Genomic DNA, 19,324 nt, shown 5'->3' on the forward strand with positions numbered 1-19,324 from the left:
AGTGGAAGGGAACCTGTATGACTGAAGAGATTAAGCTTGACCTTTGGTCTCAGCTGGCCATCTTATTCTCAATTTAACAAGTTGCAGACACCCACATCTTCATTGCTTAAATAGAATTCTGCCTTGCTGGTTCCGTTCCTTCCTTTTGTATAAACTTGCTGAAGAGGAAAATGAGCTGTCACATAGATCTGTGTATCAGCTGCTCACTCACTGCTAAGCAACACATTATCGTTGCAGAGAAACTCAGGGCTGTAACACACCATACTGATGATCACCACACTTCAAATTTAAAGGATGAGTTTAATATGGGATTTAATTAAATATAAATGGTTTGGGACAGTTAGTTTTGCACTACGAGAAGTGACAAAATTAATGTTTTCAAAATTCATCTTTCGATGGGAAAGCGTTTCCTTTGGTTCCAATTGCATTAGTGATGTTGACGAAACAGCTGGAAGACCTTATACACTCACTAGCCTAGAAATTCGCTTGTCCTCAAAAGCAGATACTCAAGAGATGTTAAATAGGCTAATAGTGCTGTTGCAAGCTGCAAATAACATTTAATGCCAGTCATGCAATGGCTGTTGCCTCCTTATGGTGCAAACAAATGGTTGCCACAATATCTTAAAGGCAAGATACACACTAGCTCCAGACATGAGAACATTAGAAATTGGTGAAGGAATAGGTCATTTGGCCCCTCGAGCCTGCTCCATAAATCAACAAGATCATGGTTGGCCTGCCCCCTAGCCTGAACTCCTCTCCCATGCCAGCTCATCCTCGCCCTCACCACTCCAATATTCCAAATATCTATCTACCTCCTTAGATTACTTGCAATGTGGAAACAGGCCCTTCAGCCCAACAAGTCCACACCGCCCCGCCGAAGCGCAACCCACCCATACCCTTACCTAACACTAAGGGCAATTTAGCATGGCCAATTCACCTGACCTGCACATCTTTGGACTGTGGGAGGAAACCGGAGCACCCGGAGGAAACCCACGCAGACACAGGGAGAAAGTGCAAACTCCACACAGTCAGTCGCCTGAGGCGGGAATTGAACCCGGGTCTCTGGCGCTGTGAGGCAGCAGTGCTAACCACTGTGCCATCGTGCCGCTCCTTTTTAAATACATTCACTGATTTAACCTCCAGATCTGCTGGGGTGGATAATCGTAAACATTTTCTATCGTCCAGGAAAAAAAAATTATTTCTAGTCTCAAGAATATCCCTTTATTCTGCAACTGTGTTCCATAGTTTGAGATTTTCTTATTTGTCAAAACATGCTCTCAAAATATGCTCTCTTAAGCTTCCTTCTCAGAATTTTCTAAATTTTAGTAAGATCACTCTTTATACTACTCCAAGTATGACCTTACCAACACCTTGTACACTTATCAAAAGACTTCCCTATTTTTAACCTCCAACCTCTTACCACTAAAGGCTGAAATCCCATTTGTCTTTTTAAATATTTGCTGCAACTGCAGGCTAACTTCTTGTTTCATGTACAAAGACACCCAGATACTCTGCACTGCACCTTTTGGAATCTACCGCCATTTAAATAATATTCAGCCTTTTGATTCTTCCTACCTCATACTTTCCCAAAGTCCATCTGCCAAGTTTTTGCCCACCCAAGTAACTGTTCTATAGCCCTTTGCAGATTCTTTGTATCACCATCACAATATGCTATATTTTTGTCTCATCAGAAAAATTGTATTGATTAGATTTCCTACAGTGTGGAAACAGGACTTTTGGCCCAACAAGTCCACAACGACGCTCCAAAGAGTAACCCTCTGACTAATGCACCTAACACTATGGGCAATTTAGCATGGCCAATTCACCTGATCTGCACATCTTTGAACTGTGGGAGAAAACCCACACTGACACGGGGAGAATGTGCAAACTCCACACAGACAGTCACCCAAGGCTGGAATCAAACCTGGACCTCTGGCACTGTGAGGCAGCAAAGCTAACCACCGAGCCACCATGCCATGCCAGTGCCTGTTAAGTCATTAATATGGATGGTAAATAATTGAGACCCTAGAACCAATCCTGTGCCAGTCCACAATGTAAATCTTTCCAACTTACAAAAGACCTATGAATCCTGGCTCTCTGTCTTTGAGTAAAAACCAATCCTTGATCCATATAAATATATTGCCTCAATACCTTAAACTTCTATCCTTTTAAATAACCTTTTAGATTACACCTTGTAAAATGCCTGCTGAAATCCAAATACATTCCTGGTTCACTGATTTCCTTCTCTTTCCTCGTCTTCTCGACATGTGACTCCAGATCCACAAAAGTGAAGTGAGTCTTAACTGCCCTCTGAGCAAATGAGGATGGGCAATATTTCCTGGCCTAATCAGTGATGTGTGCACCCAATGTGGAAAAAAAAATGTATCCCTTTATTCACTCTGCTTGTTATAATCTCAATGATGTCTAGCAAATTTGTCAAACATGATTTTCATTTCATAACCCATGTTGATACTGTTTGATTGCCTTAAGCCTTTCAAAATATCCTGCTATTTCTTCCTTAACCATGGACTCTAGCATTTTCCTAACAACAAACAAGCTGTCCAATAGTTTCCTGCTTTTTTGTCTCCTTGCCTTCATGAACAAGTTTGTCTAAACTGGCCTGGAAAAATAGACTAAGAAATGTCAGTGGATGAACAGTGGTAGGCATTTAAGCAGATATTCTATTGTGCTCAATGAAGATTCACTCCAGTCAGAAAGAAGGACTCAATGAATAGGATGAAGCACCCATGGTTAACAAAGGTGGTTAGGGAGAGCATCCAAACAAAAGTTAAGGCTTACAAAATGGCAAAAACTGCTGGTAAGCAAGAAAACAGTGATTTTTTTTTGGAGCCAGTAGAAAATGACTGAAAAGCTAACAAAGTGGAAAACAATTATGAAAGTAGATTAGCAGTAAATATAAAAACAAACATAAACTACCTGACATTTATGACATGTTTTTTTCAGAACTTCACAATGTCCTTATGAAGACTTGCCCAGGTATTATACCTGTTTATTAATGCTTGCATTTTTCATATTCCTATAATGGCTACTGATCTCCCAACTGGCTCATTAGGCTCAATATTCACAGACGTTGTTAACAATTTCCATTGCATGGGCAACATTCTCTTGCCAAGGAAAGCCATTAATCATCCCCCTCCTGAAAAAACTCAGCTTCAAATCCTTTGATCATTATTTTAACTACTGATTCTGTCAATACTCCTTAAACTTACTATTGCCGAGTTCCATGTCATGTCTTCAACAATTCCTCACCAAAATCTGCTTAGTTCAATTTCAAATGAAAAACCTTTGTTAAAGTCAACGTTATCCTCTTTGTGTTTGTGACTGTAATGGATATCCAGGCTCCACACAATATTTTTAAAAATTTATTCAAGGGATGTGGGCTTCACTGGCTGGGCCAGCATTTATTGCTCATCGCTAATCACCTTTGAGAAGCTGGTGGTGAGCTCCTTTTTGAATCATTGCAGACCATTTTGTATAGGTACACTCAACTGTGGAGTTAGTTATGGTCAACCATTGCGTTCTCTCACACTACTCTTCTTTTAGCTGCTGTCAATTCTAATAATCCAAAAGTAGCCAGAACATCTCTACTTGTAGGTTATCTTCTCCTATTGGAAGGATATCAAAGACCCATGTCTGACCTGTTCCCATTCTCTCATTGACAGTATTCATAACCAAAAGATCTGTTTGCACACTCATACTGACCACTGATGTCATAACCTCACTGGAAAGTGTGCTCTGATAATCATGCCGGACTGTTCTACAAGCTGTCACAAAATCTCAGTTAAACCGCCAAGGTAACCACTTTGCCTGACTGACTGCTATTCATGAACAAAGCAATTCTTACCAGGTTTCATCATTAACAGAAAATAACTTCATTTGTTGTACACACTTAAATTTAACAAATGGAGATAATGGAAAGGTTTTGGAATCGACTATTATGGGACTTAAACTATCACAAGTACATCAGCCTCCGCTATTTTCGCCACCACAACCAGACTCCACCACCAGAGCTAAATTCTCTCCCTACCCCTATCAGCATTCCACAGAGACCATCCCCTCTGTGACTCTCACATTAGGTCCACGCCCAGCCCCCTCCCCTCCACTCCACTCCTGGCACCTTTCCTTACTGCAAGAGTTGCAAAACCTGCATGCACATCTCCTCCCTCACCTCCGTCCAAAGCCCCAAAGGCTCCTTCCACATCTGGCAGGGATTTTTCTGCACATCCAAACACCTCACCTACTGTGTCTATTACTCTTGATGTGGTCTCCTCTACACTGGGGAGACAGGACTCCAACATACTGGAAATAATGCACTGGAAATTTCAGGGAACATCTCTGGGACACATGCACCAAAAAACGCCACCATCCTGTGGCTAACCACATCAACTCCCCCTCCCATTCCGCCAAGGACATGCAAGTCCTGGGCCTCCTCTATTGCCAAATCCAAGTCACCCAATGCCTGCAGAAAGAATGCCTTATCTCTGCCTTGGGACCTTCCAACCACACGGCATCAATGTTGACTTTACCAGTTTCCTCATTTCCCTTCCCTCCACCTCATCCCAGATCCAACCCTTCAACTTGCACCGCCCTCTTGAACTGTCCTATCTGTCCATCTTCCTTCCCACCTGTCCGATCCACCCTCCCCCTGATCTATTACCATCACCCCCCCATCTGCATTTGCCTCACCCCACCCCCTGACCCCATACTCACCTCCATCCTCTTATTTATCTCTCAGCCCCCTGTTCCCCACCCCACCCTCCCCAATATTCTTGATGCAGGGTGTATGCCTGAAGTGTTGACTCTCCTGCTCCTCGGATGCTGCCTAACCTGCTGTGCTTTTCCAGCATCACATTTTTCAATCCTAAGTACACATACAATTATTCACAATTAAGAGAGTCAAAAGACAGACAGTTTGACACAGCTACTATGGGTGGGAAAAACTATAGATGGGAACAAAATTCTGAAGTTCAGAGCATAAGGGTGCATTAAATTACCTCTCCCCATTTCTTTTGATTTCAACACTGATAATATATTGTTATCAATAGAGCAATGGTTATTCTTCACTTCAATAGTTTACCTGGTGGACCTAGATTTTTTTTGTTAGAATTCTACCTTTTAAACTTGCTTGTTTTTTTTCTGTCTTTTCATCCAGGAGGAGAAAGACAGAAATGTGTTCAGGTTGCAGATTTGGATGTCCCTAGCTATCTTACACTTACAGCTTTGTAATGACCTGTATCTCACCAGGCACGTTTTTTTTAACTCAAAGACTCATGGTGGCTCTCCATCTCAAAGTACTTCCCTTCATTGCTTCAGGAAGTAACATTGCCTTGAATGTGATGTTTCCAAGCTGCAAAGTTCTCTTGGTATGACGGCTATACAGCACTCCAACTTCCAATTCAGTTTGTATTCCAAAAATAGGGATGTGTGATCCCTTGCAGAAGCTGTTACACCTCACCACTGTCACTCCTGAAATCAAGACAAGCACTTTGCATTTCAGCATTTCCTCACCTCAGTCATTCCTTCACTCTGAGGCTGTGCCCTCAAGTCCTGGTTTCACCTATTAGTGGAAACATCTTCACCACATCCAGTCTATCCAGGCCTCCCAGTATTCTGTGAGTTTCAATCAGATCCCCTGCAACCTTCTAAACTCCATTGACTTCTGACCCAGAGTCATCAACTATTCTTCTTACGAAATGCCTTTCAATCCAGGGATCATTCTTGTAAACCTCCTTTGGACCCCCCTCCAATGCCAATATATCCTTCCTTGGAGATGGGGCCCAAAATTGTTCACAATATTCCAATGTGATCTGGCCAGAGCCTTACAAAGCCACCACAGTATATTTCTACTCTTGTATTCCAGCCTTCTTGAAGTTAATGCTAACATTACATTTGTCTTCCAAACCACCAATTGAACCTGCATGTTAATCTTAAGAGATTCCTGAACTAGGAGTCCGAAGGCTTTTTGTGCTCATATTTCTGAAGGCTTTCCCCATTTAGAAAATAATCTATGCCTCTAATCTTTCTATCAAATTGCATAATCTCACACTTTCCTACATTGTATTTCCACAGTCATGACTTTTCCCACTCTTCCAGCTTGTCCAAGGCTGTCTGCAAGTTCCCGCTTCATCAACACTACCCTCCACCTTCCTTTGTATCATCTGCAAAATTAGCAACAATGCCCTCAGTCTCTTTGTACAGATTGTTAATGTAAAATGTGAATAGTTGTGGTCCCTATGTGGATCCTTGCGACTGGCTGACATTCTGAAAAAGACCCCTTTATCCCTCTCCTTCTGCCAGTCAGCCAATCCTCTATGCTATAACTTTCTTACATTTAACATTTACATCCTAAGTGAGTGACTTGCACTAAACATTTAATGCATTGTCTTGGGCTCCAACCTATCCCTAGCAGCTTACTGTTAGCATTTTCTTCAAATTGAGCTTTGTACTCAAGTTAAGCATTACAGCACAGGCGGTCTCTTTCCTTATGTGACCTGCACTGTTGCTGAAGTCTTTCTCTGCATAGCCAGTATTGTTGGATACTTACTGCAAGTTCTAGTGCAAGCCTAATCAAATGCCTAATCATTTAAAATAGTATATAAAGTAACTCATACTCATACCCAACTGTGCCTCAATTACCAAATATCTTGTCCTTTGTTCTGGTCTTTGCAGCAACTAGATTATTCTGCTGCTGCAACTTTCTCTAGCTCTGCATTCCAAGTTTTTACATTTGGTCATTTTCAAATCAGATTTCAATTCCACTATTACTACTTCCTGAAAAATGCAAAGCCAGAAATCATCTTTAATGATTTTGAATTCTCATAAGTCCTTCCTGTTGTTACCTCTCCCCTGCCTTTAAAAGCTTCAACACCAATCTCTTCAATCACACTTTTGAATATCTCTCATAACCCACACACTCGTGTGAGAAATCTCTTTCTCCTCCATGAAGTGCTATGCATCCATTACTCCTTGAAAGATGCTCTGTAAATGATAATCGCTTTTCTACTGCATTTTATTCAAAAGACCCTGACTTTCCATAAGTTGAGATGTCCACGTTGCACAAACATTTATTTAATCAAACATCTAATTCAATTAATGTCATTGAAATCCCATTATAGAAAAAGAGTATTTGCTGAAAAGTCTAATGCAGCAATTATTATTTCCGATATGTGCAATGATGACTATTATTTAACTACATTCATTTTGCTTATTTTGATAGTAAACTGATAAAGAATTAAATTGTAAAAGTACCTATGACATGGAAAGAATCCTAAAGATATTCATTAATATTTTTAAACATTGGCTTGTGATCCAGCTCTAGATATTTAAGAATATTTCTACAAACTAATTATTATAAGATCTAGCTACAAGATAAAATTGTGATTTGTTTCAGAACATGACTGAAAATTTTTCACAATAAGGTCACAGAACGGAAGTTACCATGAAGGACCGGAGTGAGTAATCATACAGATGAAGATCAGGGATGCATTTCAAAATCTTGCCTCAGGATAAATTATCATTCAAAGTAATGTATTCAGACACAGAAGGAAAAAGTTGGTAATGTTTATGCTGAGAGCAAGTTAGCAGGATGCCGGTATAGGCATGCATGTAATTTTTACAATATTACTCACAGGATTTACAGAGTTTTAATGTTCAAATGGAAGGCAGTGGGACTAGATTAAAAAAAACACTCATAGGATGTGGGTATAAAGTAGTAGAGCAAATCCAATGCTGGAGAAGCATATCTAGTCTGATTAGAAGAGATGTAGAGAATACTGAAACTTCATAATGTAAATGTCCGTGGTGTTTAACTTTTCAGTCATGTATTTCATTAAAGGTTAAACTCATACCTTGATGCCATTATCATCTAGAATCAAGGTAAATTTTGTAGAAGTTTCTACTCTTGGAAAAGTTATGTGTAAGTATTAAAATCTAACAGGAAGCTATTATAATGTTAAAACATTAAATTGTACTCTCTCTCTAGACATTAATGCAATGTTAAAGGGTTAAACTGTACTGTCTTTCTCCCAGAAATTGAACATTCTGGAAGTGAGTGGGGGCGACAGTCATGCAGAAATGTGGATGACTCACACTTCATTTGGGCAGCCATTTACTACTACTGTACTGCTATTATCAAATTCAACTCTCATTTAGTCCCTTCCATTCAGAAATGCTTTCATAGTCATCCCCAGCCAATCAAATTCATTTGCGTGATCATCCCCCGATACTGAAATATATCACATCTACATTGTGTTGGGGAATCACAGTCAGGAAATCATCTGCATAATGATTCCCCAGGATTAGGACATTTACATTATCTCCGACGATAACCTCATCCTACTATTGTACCTGGGATAACATGTGGTTTTAGGAGGGCAGTGGTTGGAGTACCTGTGAGCATTCCCGACTGACCTGTATAAAGGGGATGTGTTTCCTATGTTCAGGGCTTCTTTGACCCAACTTTGCACACCTGCGAAGTGGGTCAAAGAGGTCACCTAGCTTGTACAGGCTTTAATAAACTTTAACTATTTGCAGAAGTTGGTGTGTGTGAATTGCATCTTGTGTGTGAAACCTTGGGAAAAGAACCTAACACTATTTCACTGGTATGCACACTGTTTATAGAAGTGATGAGTCTTCGATGTTCATCAACTAAAACTGCCCTCTACAACTAGATCACATGGATGGGAATGCTGCTCCATTTCAGATATTACCTTTCTATAAATATTTGCGATCTTCATGTTGAACAAAGTTATTACTATGAATTGAAAGTTTTTCCCTCTTCTGTCATCCTGTACCAGTATCTAATGCTTGCAATTCAGTTACACCACAGACAAAATGCAGATCAAAATTACATGTAATCAGTTTTAGCAATGGCCTATCACACCAAGTTCAGAGTATATCTGATTGCATTAGTGTGTAATTTTTTAATTCCTCCAATCCATACATGATTTCCATCATGACCAACACTTGTGTTTCTCAGAATAGAGATGAAAATGACAATGATCCATATGCAAATCTTTTGTATATTTTTGAAAGGAACAAATGAAATTAAGTAACAGAATTGTTTTATATGTGTTTTAAGTATGTTCACTAAATTCAGTTATAGTAGAATGTGTAGCCCTTTTATAAGTATAAAAAACATATTGTAACTTGAGTGTGGAGAACATGAGGGCTGCAGATGCTGGAGATCAGAGTCAAGAGTGTGGTGCTAGAAAAGCACAGCAGGTCAGGCTGTGTCTGAGGAGCAGGATAATCGCCGTTTCGGGCTTACGCCCTTCACCAGGAATGAGGCTTATGGGCCGGGGATGAGAGATAAATGTGAGAGGGTGTGGCTGGGAGAAAGGTAGCTGAGAATGCAATTGGTAGATGAAGGTGAGGGAATCCACAGGATGAATGTGGATTTCACCAATTTCCTCATTTCCCCTACCCCCACCTTATCACACTCCCAAGCCTCCAACTTGGCACTGCCCTCTTGACCTGTCCGTCATCTTTCCCATCTATCTGCTCCACCCTTCTCTCCAACCTATCAAATTCTCCCCCACCTTCATCTACCTATTGCATTCTCAGCGACCTTAACATCAAGACAAACACCCTCCCATTTGTATCTCAGCCCACCGGCCCACAAGACTCATTCCTGATGAAGGGCTTATGCCCGAAACATCACTTCTCCTGCTCCTCAGATGCTGCCTGACCTGCTGTGCTTTTCCAGCATCACACTCTCGACTATGTAACTTGAGTGTGTAAAGGAATATTGTGTCACATTTTTGTTAATTACCTTCTTTATTGTCAATATTTCTTAAGTTGCAGTTCAATTAAAATGATTAGTTTTGTTACGTGTGATAGTTGAGATATTTGATAAAGAGAATGTCTAACTAATGATCTCAGTCAATGGTCATGCAAGTGTTCAAGTGAACTCACTTATCAGAACAATATTTAATACATACTTTGGGTATTTAGTGAATCTTCTTTATCTTCACAATGGATGCAAGGTTTGATGTAACAGCCATGAGCACTAACGTGGTCCAGAAAATTAACATTCAACTTCAATTGAACTGAATAAGAATTTTCATGTTATTGACCATTGAGTGATGACTATGATTTATTTGCAATCAAAATTTAAAAATGTTTAAAATTTTAGTTATTGAACTTAACATGATTCCGTTCTGTAATCAAGGTAATGTCTTATTTCACTAATTATAATTATAAAATGCATTATTCTCTGTTAAATAGTCAGAAAGAAATATTACTATTCTGGATTCATGAAGAATGTCTATAGTGTTTAATTTAAAATAAATACATCGTCATTTATATATGTTGTTCCATCTTCATCCTTTTCCTTTTGTGCTATTCATTTTCCAGCATGAATTATATAATGAACATTATGCAGTCAAATTTTAATAGCCTCTAAAAACTGACGCAAGGGTCATGATAAGTGAATTACTCTTATCTATCCCTTTTGATGCTAGTAATATGCAACCTTTGTGTTGCCTGATAATATAAATGACAGCAATGTTCAACTGAGAACTAAAAGTGGTGTTGAGTGACGGCAGTCGACGTAAGAGGCTCAAGATTGTGAAAGGTTAGACATCACTTAAATCCAGTCTGCACAATTTAAAGACTTAAGGAAAAGATCATACTGACTGAAACAGGTGCTAGAAGCAGTTGCAGAGAGGGAGGAGACTCTGACCTGCAAGAAGACTGACTAATAGCAGGGACAAACAGATGTCATGCGCTATGTTGCTGCACTGGAGACCTTAGTGCAGGTGGTGATATATCCTCTATTCGTGTTAAACCAAGTGGCCCTCCAAACCCATTCTGCAATAGCAGTGACTGCAAATAGCTGTCATGATTAATGGAAGCAAGGTAGCCCCTGATGATCTGGATTCAGTGCTACAAGAAGAAGATTTGTTTGAATAGTCACAATTAATGAGTGCGTCTTCAAATGTCAGATCCTTAAAAGTGCATCTTTAATCTCAGAAGCTGCTCTGTTTACTATCAGCCTCAGTGGCCCACCTAACAATAATCTGTGGTCACAACTTAGACTTCACAGGTACAACTCACCCTCAACACCCAGCTCTGCTGCAAGCCTTACACTCGCAGTTTACAGACTGTATATGCTTTCGTTATTCCACTAGGATCAGCACATTGACCAGGCACCACACTCACTGACACATGTCTCCTTCTCTTGCTTGCAGAGAAGGTGGGACACAATGAGAGAAAGCAGCAACTACTCACATGGAAACATCCAAGAATGCATGTCCTTCCTGCAGTGGAGGATTGAAATGGCTATGACTGAGACCATACTCAGTGGTTGGGCTGATGCCATCAATCCGAGAGCATTTTCAGATCTAAAGTTCCTTCACTAGACCCCTCCTTAATCACATTCTGGATTAGTGGTGCTGGAAGAGCACAGCAGTTCAGGCAGCATCCAAGGAGCAGCAAAATCAACGTTTTGGGCAAAAGCCCTTCATCAGGAATAAAAAGGTTCTGATTTATAAGGTGTAGGCAGTGTCTTTTTTGGTGTCCTGTCCAACATCTATTGTTTGTTGTCCTGATCACAACCTATCCTTAGGTCATCCACCTTCCAGATAGGCCAAAACTGCTAGCTGTTAGCCAGTGGTAGAAGAACAAAATACCAAGAAGAAGAAAATGTGGTCACGCACTCTCACACTCAAATATCAATACAGAAGCTGAAAGTGCACATATTTTAGAGAATGCTTCAAGATGAAGTCTTCACAAGGTTAGACACTGGGCACAAAGGGCATAGGTATGATACAGATGCCACTCACCAAAGACCAAGGTTGTATGTAGGTTTTGCTGCAGAGGACTCAGTTGATGATTTTCAATGGTATAAGTAAGGCTGATAAGCACACACATTCTTGGCAGGTATGTCATACTCCCATTATATGCCCATGAATGCAGACAATGGACATTTGACTTTTTAAAAGGAGCACAGATGGGCGATTTAACTGGACAGGGCTCTTTGCTTTTTAGGTTAATAACTCTTCCTTCTGAAGTGATTATCCTAGCTTCCATAAAAATTCATCACAGGCAAGGAAGTGGAACTCCTCTCTTACTGGCTCAGTATAATTTTGACAGTTTACAATTCTGGGTCGAGAATGTACTGCTGGAAAAGCACAGCATTTCATGCAGCATCTGTGGAGCAGGAGAATCAACGTTTCAGGCATGAGCACTTCATCAGATTCCTGATGAAGGGCTTATACCCGAAATGTCGATTCTCCTGCTCCTCGGTGGCTCCTGACCTGCTGTGCTTTTCCAGCACCACAATCTCGACTCTGATCTCCAGCATATGCAGTCCTCCCCTTCTCGTGGTTTACAATTTTGGAGGTCAGTCACAGCTTTCGGCAGGGAGAAGTCCAAAACCTGCTGTACCTCAAAATAAACCAATATGAATAATTCAGAAATATCCGTCCTTTTTCCCTCCAGTGAACAAAAAGGGATTTTTTAGGTCTGCAATGTCTCTAATGACCATTTTGAAGAAACCACACAATAATGACACTCCTTAAAAATATAAGTGCATGCTACTTTTTCATTACCATCAACTGTTCTTGTATCAATAAGAACTAGGCATTTATTGCAATCAGAAAATGATTGCTTATTCTTTCTTTTGACTTAAGCTTACAAGCCTTGCTTTGTAGTTATTCTTAAAAGTCATAGCACTCAAGGGGTCAAAACACTCCCTGAAAATACATCAAAATACAGTGAGGAGAGAGGTGGGAGAAACAGCAGATTAACTCATATATCTCTACCCATAAAAGAGAGTCATTGTAAAGGAGCATTGAGGAGTCATAGCAGTCCAGTATTCTGTCCTCCAACATCTCTATAGACATTGGTTTATGGGACTATATTAGTTTGGGATGTCTTAGTTGGCATGTTCAGTTTGGACCAAAGAGTCTATTTCCATGCTGCACAACTCTATGAGTCTACATCAGTAGAAGTGTTGTGGTTTGCTCTTTGGAAATGCCAATGGCTCTGTGGAGCATGTACATGTTCTCCTCTCTCAGGGTGATAAGATTTGAACTTCCATCTGGGAACAAATGTTTTGACCAGAAACCTTAAAGGGAGAACTGCTGCTCCACTGTAGACATTTAGCAAATTTAATTCAGGTTGTATAAACCTGAAACACCCCTACGAGCTCAGCAATAGCCATCTGGAGTTAATCAACAATTATCATGAAAGTAGTTGATGCAATCTTAATATAGTACCAATGAAAGGGACCTTATGGCAGAGTGATAGTATCCCTACTACAGAACCACAATGTCCAGATCAATGTCCACCTACTCCAGAGGCCATAGAGGGTTACAGCATGGAAATAGGCCTTTCAGCCCAACTTGTCCAGGCCACCCAATTTTCTCAATTAACCTCACCTTACTTGCCCCTCTTTGGTCTATATCCCTCCAAATTCATCCTAGCCATAGTTACAAATCACACAACACCAGGTTATAGTCCAACATGTTTAATTGGAAGCACTAGCTTTCGGAGCGCCGCTCCTTCATCAGGTGGTTGTGGCTACCTGATGAAGGAGAGGCACTCCAAAAGTTCGTGCTTCCAATTAAACCTGTTGGACTATAACCTGATGTTGTGTGATTTGTAACTTTGTACACCCCAGTCCAACACCGGCATCTCCAAATCATCCCATCCATGTATTTGTCTGAATGTTTCTTAAATGATGAAATTGTACTTCCTTCCACAACTACCTCTGGCAGCCCATTCCACACACTCATCGTCCTCGATGTGAAAACATTGCCCCTCTGGACCCTTTTATATCTCTCCCTTCTCACCTTAAACCTATGTTCTCTAGTTTTAGACTTCCCTAAGGAAAGCTGTTGGCTATCTATCTTATCTATGCCTCTCATGATTTTATAGACATCTATAAAGCCACCCCTCAGTCTCCTATGGTCCTGGGAAAGAAGTTCCAGTCTATCCAATTTCTCTTGTAACTCAAACCTTCCAGAGTAGGTGGCCATCCTATTAAATCTTTCTGCATTCTTTCTAGTTTAATCATATTCTTTCCATGGTAAGGCAACGAGAACCACACACAGTCCTCCAAATGTGGCCTTATATAGCTGCAACAAGACATCCCAATTCCTATACTCAATGCTCTAATCAATGAAAGCAAGCATGCCAAAGGCTTTTTTCACCATTCTGTCTACCTGTGACTCTACTTTCAAGGAGCTATGAACCTGAATCCCTAGTTCTCTCTGTTCGACAACTCTCCCTGGACCCGACCATTAACTGTGTAAGTCCTGCCCTGATTTGACCCACTACAATTTAACACCTTGCATTCATCTAAATTAAACTCCATCTACCATTCCTCAGCCAACTGGCTGAGTTCATCAAGATCTTGCTGCATTTTCAGATAACCTTCTTCACTATGCCAACAATCTTGATGTCATCCACAAACTCATTACCCCATATCTCCTAAATTCTCATCTAAATCATTTACATAAATGTTGAGTAACATTGGACCCAGCATCAATCCCTTTGGCACACCTCTGGTCACTGGCCTTCAGTCTGAAAAACAATTCTCCACCACCACCCTCTGTCTTCTACCATCAAGCCAATTTTGTATTCAACTGGCTAGCTCTCCCCGGATCCCTTGAGATTAAACCTTACTCAATAACCTACCAACTTTGTCAAAGGCCTTGCTAAGGTCCAAGTCTTACTGTACTACTCTCATCTACTTTCTGGTCATCCCTTCAAAAGCTTCAATCTAATTTGTGAAACACAATTTCCCATGGACAAAGCCACGCTGACAGTCCCAAATGAATCTTTGCTTCTCCAAGTGCCTGTAGATCCTGTTTCTGAAAATCCCCTCTAACAACTTACCCACCACAGATGTTAGATAATGCATAACATTGTTGAACAGGATGATTAGAAAGTATCTATCGCATGTCCTTACTGCAACTGATATCTTGCTTAGCCTTGTGTCTTTAAGAGAGAGTATTAGTTGGTGCTTTGAACTCCATAAATGTCACTTGGACATTATTGTTGCCCACTGATTGATATCCACAATCTGTTTACTCTGCATGCTCCCTGCCTCTGTCATAAAGCCATCACCAAAACTGCCACAACATTTCAGACAGCTCTAATGCTACTTTGGAACAAGAATGACAGCTATAGTACTGAAGATACAGGCTGTAAACCACAAATGTTGTGGTAACTAACTCCAAAAGTTTAAAATTAAATTTGAATTTCAGTAAATATTAAACTATTCTTTTTACAGTACAATCATGACCATTGATGTATCCCTAATAGTTTCCATAGGGCGTACAGTTGATGTTTAGTTGAGGCACATTAGGATAATAATATAGTCTCTTTTCATCTTCATTTCAAAGCACAGTACAGACACACTGAATTTAAAATAAAACACATCATTAGTCTGATGATTAATGGATGTAACATCAAATGTCCAGTTGAATAACTCAGAGTGATTATATAAATGTAATCATAAATTCAATTGCATATCATCACTTTATACATTAGATGAAAGGCATTTTGATATTGATAATGCTTTGATATTAAAATCATGGAACAACTATGTTGTTTCCTTTTCAGGTTGCTTGACAGTCTCATACAAAATCAGCTGGAAATATGATTTAGTCTTTTGAGGTCATATATTTGTTGAAAGGTTTTCACAATCCAACTGTTTACAGCTACTTTAAAGCAGATTAAAATGCTTTAAAAGTGCTATTATGATGCAAGTAAGCACTAGCTATTTTATATCATTCATACTGCTGTTGACCCACATACCGAGAAATGCTTTTAGGCAAAAAGCAGGCAAAGATTTCTTTTGGTAGCAAACTTTCAAAAACAGACGTTATGGATAGGAGTGGTAGGGAATTTTACAAACGCAGTTTGCCTAACTAGCTTATCTCTTCTTTTAAAACTGCTCCGCTTGCCACCAGCTGCTTTCTCACTCTATGATTCTCTTGAATCTGTTTGTATTACTCACTTCAAAGTTTTCCCTGGCAATTTATCTTATGCACTTTGAGCAACATAATTCCATTAAGTTCTTCACTTGTTATTAAATTCATGGAAGTCATTAAAATCACCATTAAGCTCCTTTAGCATTTGAAAACCTTGAAGTAATCACAAAGTCACTCCTTGTCTAATGCCATATTAGTTAGGTCGTCATTACTATTCATCATCATGACTAAGTACTTCTCAAACGTTCTCCCCCATGTCCTCCTTCAGAGGCTTGAAAACAGTTGCAACCTCTCAGAGAGAACTGAGAGACTTGGATCCTGTAAGAGAGGGACTGTAGGTGATATGACTCAGTCAGAGCTCCATGACCACATCATTTCAGTTCACCACCCCACTTGAGGGAATTTTTGCAGAAACCATTGAAAAACAGTGATAATCAACAGTCTTGATTCACAACATGTTCATGTCAGTTCAGGAAGTGCTGCTGCCTCATTTCCACAACATAGGAACAGGAGTAGGCCATTGGGTCTATCAAGCGTATCTTGCTATTCAGCCTATCAAGCCTGCCTTGCCATTCGTTACAATGACGATCGATGACTTTTACCCATCATATTCCCATAACCCTGTGTGCCACTGGTAATTAGAAATTTATCAATCTCTACCGTAAACACAATCAAAGCTTCCACAGCCCTCTGTTGTCAAGAATCCCAAAGGTTCACACACTATGTCAATCCCCCTTACTATAATGTCCCCTACTACTAACACAGTCTTTTTTTGCTACTCCTTCATCCACCAATTGAACAGCTTCCTATACTATGGTGCCATTGTCAGACTGCTCATCCAGTTCACATATCCTGCTTTCAATCACACAAACTCTAGAGCAACTCAAACCTATTTGACAGGAGCAAAGTCTAAGACTCTTCTACTACTGTCTGCTTAAGCTCTTAACCTGCCTCATTCATGATCACATCATGTCATCCCTCACTACTGATGAGAAAAAGGTAACTCTATTAGAGGTATGACTGCCTTCCAAAACAAAGTGTCCAGGTATCTCTCCCCTTTCATTCTATAATGCAGTTGCTGCCTCTCAGCTCCGGATCAGTAATCCTGATCTGGAATTCCTCTAGCTGTTTACACTTTTTGCAGACTTGTTTGTCCTGGGTTGCCCTGGTATCCAAAAGCTCCTAACTTCGACAGCTGCAACATAACATCTGTTCCTTTGTAATAAACATATGCTATTTAATTAACTTACTTTAGTTACTTTTGTTCGTCAACTTACAATAATTCTTGTGCATTGTGGAATTTATTGTTAAGTGTTTATTAAGTGCTGGAACTACCTTTGATTAAAGTTATAATCTCCTTAACTATGGAGATAATTTTTTTAGGTATATTAGTTCTTTATTATTACCTATTTTGTTTTTATGTCTAAGTTAGTTGCTAACCACCTCATACACCAAGCATTTATCAAACAATAATTTATGAATTTCCTGTGCTCTCACAGTTGTTTTCTCACTCAGTTTCTTCAGACGTGGGGCTCCATTCCCAGGGTAGTAAAGGCTATACTCCAATCCCTGTGTTGTATGGCTGACCCCAGTGCTAGACTGCCTTTATTATGCTCACAGATGGGAAATGCTGCACTCTGATCACCATGCTTTATGGACACAACTGCCTCTGCTCAACTTCAGTGATAAATTGATTACTCATAGGTGGTATGAAGAAAATACTGATACACCACAAGACATTCAGCTCTGGAATTCTATCCCTGGCTTTCCTTCCTTGAGATGCTCCTGCAAACCTCCCTCTTTTAAAAAAAACCTTTTGATTATCTACTCAATTACTTCCTTACGTAATTTGGTGTCAAGTTTTTCTCCATGATGTTCCTATGAAGTACCTTCGGAGGTTTTTGGGTTAATGGTACAATATTATTGTAAGTTGTTGTTTACTTAGGTGTCATCCTCAATCTTTAAATTATATGCATAAAATTGGTAGAACAGGGATCAGCCAGCACTGTCTTCCAGTAGGTTTCAGTGATCTGATATCATGATCACATACTTTTGTACTTGGTCAGCAGCCATTGTTAGAGTACTGGTATATTTAACCATTCCCTACACACCAGCAAAGACAACATCAAAGATAACCTACTCCAAATTTTCCAACTCTGCCTCTGAATTACACTCATTTGTTCTCAGACTTGGCAGTCATGGAATGTTGCTATTCACTTCAAGTTTGTTAACTGGACCCTCAGTTGGTGCATTTCCTACTGCATGTTGCACCTTGTCCCAAATAAATTGCATCCAGCTCCCCTCTCCTGAATACTAATCCTCTATTATCTAACTCCTCCACTTATGACCGAAGTCTGTTATCGGTTGAATCTATTTTTGTAATAGCGCAGGTTTCTTATCCAATTTAGTCAATTTTTCCAGATTCTTTTGAATGTTCCTTACAAGTGTGTTGGAAGAAGGAATGGTCATCAGATGCTCCCATAAATCTCCAATCATTATTAATTCTATTGACCATCATCCAAACTTAACCGTTTCTTTCACATTTGGGTGAATCTAACTGCATCCAGCTAGTCAGGGACAACATGCCTCAAATCATTATGTGTGAAGCCTTTATTCCAATGATATTCCTTGCAGACAAATGCAAATCTTGTATATTATTGAATCTGCTCATAAACTATCTGGTGACCTTTATGCTTTGCACACTGGCTATGCTTGAAAATAGCTTTGAAATTATGCGGTGAATCTGCCACTGTTAAATATTAAATTAGCTCTACTTGATTTATTACCTTCTGGAGAGCAGTTAAATGTAGAGCTTTGCAGTTTACTTTCCAGAGAACCTCCTGCATTGAAATATTGTATGAAAAACTATGTTTATATAGTTGTATCAAACTTTTAGGAGAGGGGAAGAGAATGTTAATGATGATAAGTGTGGTAATGGCAACAATGAGGTTAATGACTACAACGAATATTTACGTAAGTAAAAGAAATTTGGAGGAGATGTAGTATAATGAGAATTATGAAAATCATGAGCACAGGACTCTGATCTCAGCCAGAATGAGCATGTGAAGAGAGATGTCTTAGACACTACACTAATGAGCTGTCTCTAAAGATGTAATCAAAAGTCTGTAAAACAGTGGTTGAGGAGTTGAAGAGCCTCATTTAGATAAACAAGCAAACAGCCTCAGGGACAGTATGTGTACAGGCAAGATACTGCAGACTAGTATCTAAATGTGCAGGTAGCAGTAATAGCTTGAAGCACAAGATAAAATGCACAGCATCAATGATTATCTAGATTTGTATTTGGGTGATGTACAGTGCATATCTTGTGTTCGGAAGTAACACAATGTGTTAGGGGT

At 39.8% G+C, this 19,324-nt stretch overlaps 1 protein-coding gene across 3 annotated transcripts in view; it reads right to left on the reverse strand.

Moving 5' to 3' along the window:
- LOC122563195 (copine-8-like) overlaps positions 1-19,324 on the reverse strand; it is a 583,848-nt gene that overhangs the window by 23,479 nt on the left and 541,045 nt on the right. The window lies entirely within an intron of this gene.

The sequence above is a fragment of the Chiloscyllium plagiosum genome, chromosome 26 (genome assembly GCF_004010195.1).
Source record: "Chiloscyllium plagiosum isolate BGI_BamShark_2017 chromosome 26, ASM401019v2, whole genome shotgun sequence".
Lineage (NCBI taxonomy): Eukaryota > Metazoa > Chordata > Chondrichthyes > Orectolobiformes > Hemiscylliidae > Chiloscyllium > Chiloscyllium plagiosum.